This window comes from Callorhinchus milii, unplaced genomic scaffold, assembly GCF_018977255.1.
Source record: "Callorhinchus milii isolate IMCB2004 unplaced genomic scaffold, IMCB_Cmil_1.0 Scaffold9, whole genome shotgun sequence".
Taxonomy (NCBI): domain Eukaryota; kingdom Metazoa; phylum Chordata; class Chondrichthyes; order Chimaeriformes; family Callorhinchidae; genus Callorhinchus; species Callorhinchus milii.
Window position 1 is genome coordinate 18445875 of NW_024704750.1, and position 12169 is coordinate 18458043.

At 46.3% G+C, this 12169-nt stretch overlaps 1 protein-coding gene across 4 annotated transcripts in view; it reads left to right on the forward strand.

Moving 5' to 3' along the window:
• The window catches only part of LOC103178452 (pleckstrin homology domain-containing family G member 3), a 74793-nt gene that overhangs the window by 3772 nt on the left and 58852 nt on the right, over positions 1-12169 (forward strand). For 2 of the 4 annotated variants that reach the window (XM_007893201.2, XM_042337917.1), the window contains exon 1: positions 10815-10858. The exons of the other annotated variants lie outside the window; for them this stretch is intronic. The gene's annotated coding sequence lies outside the window, so the exon portion shown is untranslated. Of the gene's footprint in view, positions 1-10814; positions 10859-12169 lie in introns of those variants that run through there. 4 annotated transcript variants of the gene reach the window in all.

Sequence of the window (12169 nt, forward strand, 5' to 3'; positions counted from 1 at the left end):
GTGGAATGCGGATTAATGTGTGAAAGTGTTTTCTGTTTGTAAATTTTCTAATGAACAACAGCAGTGCAAGGGGAGAACGGTCGCCAGGGGCCGGCCCACCACCTCTCGTTAGGTAGCCCCCAGTCAGACAGCCCCCCCTTATCCCCATTCCTTCCCTCTGTTCAGTTCTCTTCAGTCTCACCAAAAGGTGAGCGGGTGGGGGAGCGGGTCTGGCCTGGGAATGATGTTGGCGTTCCAGTAGGTTTCGGCACACGATTCGATCGGTGGGGGGCGGAAGTGGGGGAGAGAGAGAGTGGGGGAGGGGGTTGAACATGGAGACTTTACACCTGGGTTTGCCAGATGGTAATCAGAATTGGAAAGGAACCCCACAGCTGGATGTTAAAGATCCCACGGCGCTATTGCAAAAAAAGAAGGGAGTTTCTCTCTCCCGGTATCCTGGCCAACAATCCCCAAATAACATTGGTCACTCACGTCATGGCTGTTTGTGGAACATTGCTGTACGTCAACTGGCTGCTGAGTTTCACCCACAAAATACACAGTCACTCCACTTTACACTATTGTGAAGTGGTTTGAGACATCTCAACAATGTGATAAGGCATTATTATATCAAATGCAAGGATTATTATTTTATTATATCTCGTTATTCTGGGTCATCTCGCTTATATCAAGCTCTTTGGGACGCTACCGTGCATGAGAGGCGCTGTATAAAGTTGTTGTTCTTATAATTTTTAAGTAACCGTGTTTAAGTTGGTTTTCCCCCACCCATTTAAAAATGCCAATTCTAGCCGTGCTATACCTAATCCCCAATTAAGATGCACTCATCTCAGGCTCCCACTCTCACAGTGGAGATGTGTGTGTGAGAGAGAGAGAGACCCTGGGATCTATCGTGATGTTGTGCTCAGTGGTCCTCCTCTCTCCTCACTGAGCCCCAGGGTAAGGTTCTGCAAGTGGTTCTGACACACAGTAACCCGTATAGTGAGATGGTATCGTTTGTTCCTCTCTCCCCCAATCTTGTATCAGCAGCAATGTGTTCTCTGACTGCCAGTTTTAGCATTTTTTTAATAAAAATATGAACCAAAAGGACAGGCTGTAACTGGAGCGAGCCCGGCTGACCCCGCTGGGATAGTGGGAATTACGGTAAGGCTCCGGGGAGGATTGACTTGTGGATCCTCTTCCCATTAACCTCCTCCCATCTCCATGTGTCAGCTTGGCGAGCTGGTAGCACTCTCACCTCTGTCTCAAAAGGTTGTGGTTTCAAGCTCCAATCAAGCTCGGGACTTGGAATCACGTATTCTAAGTTGACGCTGCAATGCAGCGCTGGGGGGGGTTTCATTGTCGAACGTGCCGTCCTTCAGGTGAGATGTTAAACCGAGGTCCCATCTGCCTGTTCAGGTGGACGTTAAAGATCCCATGGCACTATTCAAAAAGAGAATGGAGTTTCTCTCTCCCGGGGTCCTGGCCAACAATGCCCCAAATAAAATTGGTCGCTCGTTTCTTGGCATTGCTGCACTCAAACTAGTTGGCCCCCAAAATACACAGTCAATCCACCTTTACAGTATATGCTGTGAAGCGCTTTGAGACGTCTCAATGAGTTGATAAGGTGCCATATCAAATGCATATTACTATTATGATCCTCAGTTTGATCCTTTAAGTGGGGCTGATGTTGTGTCCAGCTGTGAAGCACTGTGTGACTGATGGCTGTGAGCTCAGTGGCCAGAGCCCAGATGTTGTTTTGTGCACGTAATGTGAGACAGCTGCCAGATTTTTTGAGAGACTTTATTGAATAATCCAGATCATCGTATCGTCTGCATTCCATCTCAGCTTTCAAAGGTACGTATTATATTTTTCCCTCTTCTGTTCCCTCCCCCCACTCTAATTTCCTTCTCCGCATTAATCCCATTTTCCTGCCTTTTCTCCAAATCCCTTAAAACCTTACTTAGCAAGCATTAGCCTGGTTTGGTGGTAACAGTCTCTTGCTTCTGAGTTTGAAGGTTGTGGGTTCATCAGGACGTTGACCTTACAGTAAGCTAACACTCCAGTTCAGGGCTGGGGGGTGTTGCATTTCTGGAGGTGCCTTCTTTCGGATGAGGTCACCGTTTGCCTGATCAGGTGGACATTAAATAGCCCATGACGCTGTTCGAAAAGAGAAGCGAGTTTCTCCTAGTGTCCTGGCCAACAACCCCCAGATAAAAATAATTAGTTATTCAATTCATGGCTGTCTGTGGAACATTGCTGTGAACAAATTAGTTGTTGGGAAATACACATTCACTCCACAATTCTGTGAAGCACTGAGACTTTTTGATGTGATAAGGCTCTATATCAAATGTAAGTAGTAGTAATATTATCTACCTGCCATTTAAACATCTCAGTTATGTATGTAGTAGCCCTATGTGACACAGCCCACTCCATGTGATCTGTAACCTGCCATCCACACCTGAAGTTTTGATACGTGTGCTTCCACCTCACAATTGAGCTCCTACTTCTAGTGAGGCTTCTGATGGCTCGCTGTGCGCTGGTGAGGAAACGACAGGGAAACGTAGAGGGAGCTTTGCTCTGTAACTTTTTTATATTGGTGAAAGAGGTTAGACCTGACCTTAACGGAACTAGACTGAAACATTCCACCTTGGGAATAAGGGTTATGTCACCACAGACTAACCCCAATCCCCCAAACTCTTCTGGGCCCCAAAGTGTTGAAGGACAATGCGGACCTGAACCATGTCTTCACGACCAAGTCAGGTTACCAGATGGCCTCTCTGACACTGCAGGCGTCAGCATGATGTCTCTGCCAGGTTAGTATCTAACCCTTGCTGTAGCTGACCTGGGAGTGCTGGATGGGCAGTGTAGAGGGAGCTTTACTCTGTATCTTGTCACAGTCAAACCTTTTGTTTTCTATGCCTGTGTGTTGTTTAAATATATTGAGTGGCTCTTTAAATACATTTATACTTATGACCTAGGCTGAACCTGTTTGTGATTGCTTTGATTTATACAGAAACAACAACAATAGCAACAAATTTACATTTGTAAAGCATCTTTCACGTCTTTCAAGTTAAGCTTGGTTAAGTTAGCTCAATCGAATTTTATTGTAGCTTCAACAAAATCCACAAATCCAGCCTTTTTTATACTTATGGTGCCATCAAGTCTGACTAGCATTAATTGCAAGAATTTAGCAAGTAATTGGTGCAATACAATTGGGTACCCAAATCAATGCCCATAATGCTCATGGTCTCTATTTTTCTACCTGATGACAACAAAGCTACGTGCTCTGACTATTGATGAAGAGTAGTCAAAGGTTGGTTCTTCATGCACTTTACATTAACATCATTACAAGTGGCTGGATTTGTGGATTTCGTTGAAGCTACAATAAAATTCGGTTGAGCTAACTTAACCACACTTAACTCGAGCGACGTGAAAGGCGCTTTACAAAATGTAACCTTGTTGTTGTTTCTGTGTAAATCTAAGCAGGAAATACACAAATAGGTTCAGTCTGAGTCACAGAAGTGTAAAATAAACTGAAGCTTCCCAATTTGCTTTAATTTAAATAGCAATTGGTAGTACCTGTCATTGTGGAAGAACTCATTAGTCAACTTACACCTAATTATAGGGATGAGTGAGTGAGGATTGAACGCAGTACACTGCAAGGGAGAGCGAACTATATCGTTGATGTACATATAAGGGTGATAGAACCGTCTCAATCTAACCCATGCTGTAGCTGACCTGGGAGTGCTGGATGAACAGTGTAGAGGGAGCTTTACTCTGTATCTAACCCATGCTGTAACTGACCTGGAGATGAAGTAAGTATGGATGTGAAGGGTTATTTACTGGTGTTATTGCTCTCAGCAGCAGTGACTGAAGCTGTCTGTGCCTGGCACTGGCTGAGTTGAGAGGCTGATGTAACATGTGATCAAGCTGCTCAGTCCTGTCGGAGTTTGTGGTCAGGGGGTCGGGGGAAGCGTCACCTCAGTACAGCCTGGGATGCTGCTGACCCTCAGTTTGGGATCTGGTCGCTGAAGTCCAGCCTTAAGAACATTCTTTTACCATGAGGTACTTTCTATCGTAACTTTACCTTGCGTTTGGAGTCTAATCTGACCAGCCAGTTTGTCGGAGGTCACAGAGTGAGACATACTCAGCATACTTTACCTTTTATAGCTGTGGATTCAGAACCTGATAAGCTGGCTGGGTGCTGTGTGCATTCTGATCATTGATGAAAGCGCATGTTGATTCTGGGTCATAGAGAATCCAAACAGCTCCTTCAGATGAGACGTTAACCCAAGGTCCCGTCTGCCTGTTCAGGTGGACGTCGAAAGATCCCGTGGCACTATTCCAAAAGAGAAGGGAGATTCTTTCTCCCGGTGTCCTGGCCAACAGCTCCCCAGATAAAAATGTCACTCACTCCATTACTGTTTGCGGGACATTGCTGTGTGAAATCGGCTGCCTCGTTCGCCCGCAAAATACACAGCACAGTACATCCTGTGAAGCACTTCGGGAGGAGCTCCTACCATGAAAGGTGCTGCACCAAATATAAAGATTATTATCATTAACTCTTTCCTCTCCTTCCCCTGGGCTGCCTCTCACTGAGACATGTCCCTTTTACCCCTCTGCTGGTATTTGCTGGGCTCCGAGTCCAAATTGTAAGCATTACATCACAACTATGTCCTCTTCACCCCCTCCATGTGTCCTGTTCCCCACCCCCCTCACCCCATCACATATACACACACACACACACACACACGTCCAACTTTCTGGCAGAGGGGTGGAGGCTGTTACTGCTGGGGCTTCACTGTGTTTCCCCAGTGACTAGAAGCGTCAACTTTCTAGTCGGTGATTATCATCACATGTTGGTTATCATCACATACTGGATAATAATCACAGACCAGAAAGCTGATGTTCCTCCCTCACTGATCTAACACAGCTCACTGTTACCCCGGCTGAGATCACGCTGACAGACAGGACAGTGGTCAGTGTGGCTCTGATCAGCCTGACCTCCTACAGCCAGGCTCCCATCAACCTCCATCTTCGCCCATTTTGAGGTGAAGTGCCAGTTGTGCACAGTAATGTCCCACAAACAGCGAGTGAGTGATGAATTTTTATTTTTGGCGGAGATTGTTGGCCAGGACACCGGAAGAAACTCCTTTTTTCGAACAGTGCCATGGGATCTTTAACATTTACCTGAACAGGCAGGCGGGACCTTGGTTTAACGTCTCATCTGAAGGACAGCACCTCCAACAATGCAACGCCCCCTCTCACCCCTCCCAGCACTGCCTTGGAATGTCAACTTAGACTGTGTGAATGCAAGTCCTGACATGGGTTAAGAGGAAATAGACAATTAACTGAGAACCAATGAAAGAAAAGCCAGAAATATGAAACGAGATTCTGGGAGAACTGTGTGGGCTTATGGTTGAAGTGTCGGATGTTTCTTCTCAGCTGAGGATAAAATAATTACCGTCTACACCTGAGTTACACACTAAGGACACTCTGTGTCTTTTCAACATGGTGGTGTAGTGTCTGTCTGGATTGGTACCAAGTGCTGTGTAGCCCTTTTAAGTGGCACCTGGTAGTGAGTGGTGATTTCGGTGCTGGGTTGTGTTTAAGTTGGATGGCTGTGTGTTTGACGTCATTGGGTTTTGATCTTACTGTGGAAACAGCAGAAGCAGCCTCCTATTAGGCTAATGTTTATCAAACAAATACATCAAATCTCCCCTCCACCAACCCCTGCTGGTGAAGGCATCGCCCGCTCAGCTAATATAAGATCATGCGGTATTTTGGAAAATTCATAAAATCAATCTTAATTTGGAAGCTGTGTTTTTTTCTCTCTCCAGTTCCTTTTAAGGAATGCAGCAACCAGCTCAAAATTAAAGCTGATTTTTAAGAATTTTCCACAACGATGTGATTCAAGTCGGTCGTGTTCGTTTTCAGACCGACCGAGAGGAATTCCTGGGGCCTCTGTACACCTCGGGTCCATGTTCACTCTGTATTGTGGAGTCCTGTAGTGCAGTGGTTAGTGGGCTCACCTCGCAAGCGAGAGAATCCCTGACAGGGTGAAAATTTAAGCAAGTTTCCTTACTCCACACTCTTCTGTTTACCTAGCAGTAAGTAGGAACCCAGTTGTTAGTGATTGGCAGATCACTTTCCGAGGATAATAATCCCTTTTTTAAAAAAAAGTAATAATTTGGTCACTCATTTCACGACAGGTTGTGGGACACTACTGTGTGCAATTGGCTACCCCGTTTCGCCCATGAAACATACAGTCAATTCACTTTACAGTGTATTCTGTGAAGCACTTAGAGACGTCTCGAAGACTTGATAAGAAGCTATATCAAGTACAAGGGTTATTGTTGTTATTAGAAGCTGAGGAGCTCCAGAGGGCTGCTGGCCGGCTGACTTGTCCTGTGTTCCAGATAGAAATCCAATTGCAATCAACAGCAATTACCAAATTGTCCCATTCCCGGCCAGGGGATCAGAGGATGTCTGATGTTTTTCTTCCTCAATGGCTGGGGGTTGGAGGTGGGGGGAGTTGAAAGTCAGCCAGTTTAAAAGAACCATTGCTTCCTTTGGCCTGGCCTAACTCCCTCTGTCTCCTGCCAAGAGCCAGCTGGTTTCTAGGGTGTAGTGTTTTCCTGGAATAGTCTGGGGAATGGCTTTGTTTTCAAAGCCTTCCACGGTATTGCTCCTCTCTACCTCTGTGACCCCTGCTAACTCTATACCGTCCTGTCCGCTCCCTCCGCTCGGCTGACTGGCCTGCTCCATGTCCCCCGTTCTGCCCGGGCCTTCAGTCTCTCTGCTCCCACCCTCTGGAACTCCATCCCACAGTCCCTTCACCTCACCTCCTCCCTTGCCTCCATCGAGGCCCGCCTCAAGAACTTCCTCTTCAGCTGCGCCTTTGGTCACCCTCCTACCGCCACCCTTCCTGCCCTTTACCCCTCTTGATCCCGACCCCCAGCTCGGATGCAAATCCTTGACTGTGCCTTGGGACATCCTCTGTCATGAAAGGTGCTATACAATGTAATTTGTTGTTGTTGGAGAAGGCCAGGACCTGTTGAGAGAGAAAGAGAGAGAGAGAGAGAAAGAGAGAACAAAGAAGGCTATTAAGCTCATCCAATCTCATCCCTCCAGAAAATCCATCCTGCCACCCCCTCCCCCATTACAGCATTAAGCTGCTTTTTAAGTGAATCCAGAGGCCTGGCATCAACCACCTTCATGACAACCTGTTCCAGTCGTTGGTTAACCTCTGCGTAAAAAAGCTTCCTGGTGTCTCTCCTGAAATTGCCCTTTACAACTCTATATCTTCATCCTCTTGTTCTAGTCTCATGGTACACCTAAAGTATTGATCGGGTTTACTTTTTCAATCCGTTTAAAATGTTATACACTTCTATGAGGTCCCCTCTGAGTTGTCTTCTCTCAAAGCTGCAGAGCTCTAGTTTGTCTCTTCGTTGGTCGAAGCTCATTCTTCTAACAATGTGGATCAGCCTTGTTGTTCTCTTCTGCGCTGCTTCTAAGGATTGGACAAACCCTATATGGAGCAGAATATTGTAGGTTATAGACCTCGGGAAACTTGGGAGTCTGACCTTCCAGGGTAGTGCTGTACAGGTGCCATCCTTTCAATGAGACGTTATGAACTTATGAACCCAGGTACTCAGTCTGGTGATCCAGGTGGTTGTTAAAGATCAGTGTTGGTTTTTCCCTCAACCACTTCACTGAAGCAAATTAATCACTGTGCCTTCTGGTGCAGATTAGCTACTGCTGATGACAGCCCATCAGGCCTGGCTCATCGGCAGGACTGGAAGGGCAAGTGAGTCACTGGGGGAGGGCAGATGGGACCTCGGTTTAATGTCTCATCCAAAGGGCAGCACCTCTGACAATTGAACACCCCCGAGGGCTGCATTGGAGTGTCAGCTTAGACTATGTGATTTCAAGTCCCAACATGGGGCTTGAACACACAACTTCTGACTCTGAGACGAGACTGCAGCCAGTAGAGCCAGACTTGACACACAAAGCATTTGATCTCTTCTGCAAGGTCTCATTGTTTAAATCCACATTGTGACTGTGTGTGTGAGCACATGTGGGTTCACACATCTGGGGAGCATTAAGTGTCCAATTTGTGAAATGAATTGAGTCCATTAACCTTCTCTATTGAAACAATATTATTTCATGGTAGTGCAACCGACCCCTGTGATGAAACTGTGTTCCTCCTCCTCTCCCTCCCATTACCCCCTCCCGGAGCTGTGTGGGGTTATTCTAAATGGAGAATGCTTTTCTGTTCAGTGTACGTAATCAGGTCTTCACAGTCAACATCACGATGCTGTGAGATGGGGAGTGCTGCGATCTGGCTAATACACACCAGCTGTGGTGGGCTGGAGGCCACGGAAGGTCACTCCATTGACCGCGTGGAAAGCTGGGACTCTGCTAAATGTAATTGTGGCTTTGGCACTGAGATACTTCTGTTTATTTCATTATGTGCGTCTTTACAGAGAGAGAATGAGAAAGAGAGAGGATGCCAAAATATTGGTAAACTAGCGCCATGTTTGTAATCGTCTCGTTTTGGACTTTATCCCCTTTTGGCTTTGGCTTGTGTTTTCTCCAACATTTAATAGTAATCCTTGCATTCGATATAGCGCCTTATCACATTGTTGAGCCGTCTCAAAGGGCTCCACAGGACAAGGTGGGGCTTGAACCCACAAACTTCTGACTCAGAGGTGAGAGTGCTACCACTGCGCCAGGCTGACACCACTAGACCTGACAGTAACTACTTAAAAGTGCTTTGAAACACTTCAGTGTGATTGGTGCCTTAAACATGGACATTTATCTTGCGCTGCTGGGTGTGCGGGGAGGGAGGTCAGTGAATGTCTGTGGAGAGACGAACCAGGGCTTGGAACCAAGGTGATGAATATAATAATAATATAATAATAATAATCCTTGCATTTTGATATAGCGCCTTATCACATCCTTGAGACATCTCAAAGTGCATCACAGAATATACTGTAAAGTGAATTGATTGTATATTTTGTGGGCGATATTAGATGAGGATTGTTCTGCTTTGAGGATGGCATCGAACTCCAGCAATTGTTAAACGCTCTGAGCTTCAGTCCCGCGTGAAGAGCGCTAGATAAACATTCGGTGTTGTTTGAGGGCGTAGCTTCTCCCAGGAGGTAGGCTGGGTTTTACGTGGTCTGTGTCAGGAAGAAGGAGCCAAGAAGTTCTCATAGTTGTACGGTGATATCATTTTGACATGTCCTGAATCGTTTTACATCAATTGTCTGAATGTTTGTCGGCAAATGCAGCAGACAGCAAGGTCCCGCAAACAGCTATGAGGTGACTGATTTACTGGTCTGCAATTTACTGATCAGTATCTGGTGGGATTGAACGAATGGCATCTTCATTTTAACGAACTTTCACGTGTGTCTGACTGAATCCTAAGCAAGATCAGAGACTGGCTGCGGTCTTTTTATGGAGGAGCACTGCGTGTGGTGTGAAGGATGAAAAAACAACAATTTACATTTATATGGCATCTTTCACATCGGGAGGTGAAGCGGGCAGGGTGGGGGCACAGAGCAAGTTAGTTCCCGCCGAGCAGAGGGAATGGACAAGCTGGTGTGGTGTTAATAGTTCGCAGATATAATAATAATCCTTGCATTTGATATAGCACCTTATGACGTCATTGAGACATCTCAAAGTGCTTCATGGAGTACATTATAAAGTGAACTGACTGTATATTTTGTGTGCTGATGCTGAATGGCTGTGTAAGTAGAAACTGCCTCTCCTCTCCTCACTAGATATTGTAGTCAAAATAATCTCAAAGAACCATGTACATGGGAATCTCCAATCTCGGGGTTTGAGAGGGTGAATAGTGACTGATTATTGGCTGATTAATCAGGAACCAGGAGATAGAAACTCAGCAATATTACTGGAGGCATTTGGTTTTGGTCAGTCGGGTGTCTGACACATGTGGAAATCCATCACTGTGCTTAAGAGTATTCAAACCAAACTGACAGTTCCACGCAGCCCACCTACACATGGAAATCCCAGAGATAAATTGTTGGAGTGGAATGCGCACTCTCTCCCTGGAGGGATGCATCCTGCTTACCTAATTCCGGAGAGTATTAGGCTCAGGTTGGCAAGAGTCAAGGCTTGGGGACCACAGAGACCACAGAGGTGCGTAGGAGACATTGTGCATATTGAGAAATATTTAGAAGAATGTTATCAGGATGTGGACAGTATACCACAAAGTGTATGTTACATCATTTTATAGGAAATTAAATTTCAAATTAATTATTTAAACAGACATTAAAGCTATGCTGTGGTCCCCAAGCCTCGGTTCCTTGCCAATCTGCACCTAATGCTTTCCGGAATTAAGTAAGCAGAATTCGTCCCCCGTAGCGAAAGTGCTCATTTCCATTCCAATAAATATCTTTGAAATTTCCATGTGTCACCTACAGTTTGATGCTCAGTTTGGTTTGTATACTCTTAAGCATGGTGATGGCACGCATACTGATCAACAAAAAAAGAGAGACATTCAGAGAATGAAGATATGAAGAGTTAATGGGAGGAACAAGGAGAAACTAGGGGATTAGAGTAGGGAGTCTCCAGTGGGGAAGCTACCCAGCACAGACACCACAGTGCTAATGGCTGTCAGTGCTGGCATTTCTGCAGTCTGAATGCCCAATGTGAGATTAGCTCTAATTAATTTCCTAATTTAACCCTCTTCACCCTCGCTTGCTGGCTCTCTTTCTCTCTCTCTCTCTCTGCACTCGTTCCTCACAGATGCCTGGATCGCTCGCTCACTCAGTCTCCTTCATTTCCTGTCTCCAGCCTGGGATTTTCCATTCCTCGATCCCACGTCTGGTGGCGAACATTCCCTGCTCTGGTGGGTGAATTCCTGGTTTGTCTTGGGGTGGAGATGTAGGCAGGATGGGCATGTGAGTGAGTTGGGGGCTTGACGTGGGTAATCAATGGGAAGTTCTGAGCCCCAGGCTGTGCTGTTATGTCTCGGTGCTGGTTTGCTCGTGTCCCTGTCAGCTAGCTTTCAACAGCTGGAACCCCTCCCCCGCATATCTGTATCCCCCTAAATCTGCCTCCACAATATTTGTGAAAAGCGCGATATATCAAATGCAAAGGTTATTATTATTTGTGCACACAAATACACACAATACGCACGAGGTTTGGGTGTGCCAGGCTGTGTGAGCGCAGTAACCCTGTAACTCTGTTGAAAGACACGGATCATTCAGTGCTACACAGCTCCTGCGCTGTGATCCTAGGGTAACACAGGGAATCAGAGGAGGGATGTGGGAAAATCAAATGAACTTGGTGGTGGCGAGACTTGTAGTTTGTAGCTTCCCAGCAAGCCCTTGTGAAAATGGTCGCTAGGGTGAGAGACAGGAGTGACGCCCATGGGGCCGTGCTTCCACAGAATGCCTTCAAATGAGGGGAAAACAACAGAACAAGCCATGTTCCTGGGGAGTCCAACTCGCTGTCTAACTGACACAAGTGAAAATATCAGCGCGTCAGTGAGGACAGGGGTTGAGTGTGAGTGAGGACACGCTGAGGGGACGTGTGTGTGCTCATGTGTCTAATGTCTATCTGTCTCTGTGCCTGTCTTGTCTGTCTCTCTCTGTGCCTGCCGGTCTGCTTGCGTGCATGTCTGTAATGTCTGTCTGTGTGTCTGTCTGTGTTCGTGCATGTCCGTCTGCGTGCCTGTCTGCCTGCGTTTGTGGACGTGTGTCTGTCTGCATGCGTGTGCCTGTGAGTGTGTGTGTGTCTATGTGTGCTTGTGTGCTAGAATTGTTAAACAGTAGCAATCGAACGAGCTGTTTCCTGAGCTCTGTGTAATTTAAATCTCAGTAGCTGTTAACTGATGCAGTTTCGCTTTCAGCTCCCAGTGTTTGGGCACAGCTGGGAGACTCTGGTACATCTACACCCAGAACCTTCTGCCCTGTAATCCTTCGAGTCCCAATTGCTGGCCATGGGTGGGAAATCGCAACCTGTCTAAACAGCTCCAGCTAAATATCAGCCAGTCATTAGAAAGATAGGAATCTCGGTCTGTGATTGTTGACGGTTTTGTGGGTGGGAATACAGGCTATCCAGAGTTTCGTTCCTGGAATACGGGCTTGTATACTGCAAAACATGTCCCTGGAACGCTGCTCTCGCGAATGACAAATGGCAGTGCTTAAAGCTACAG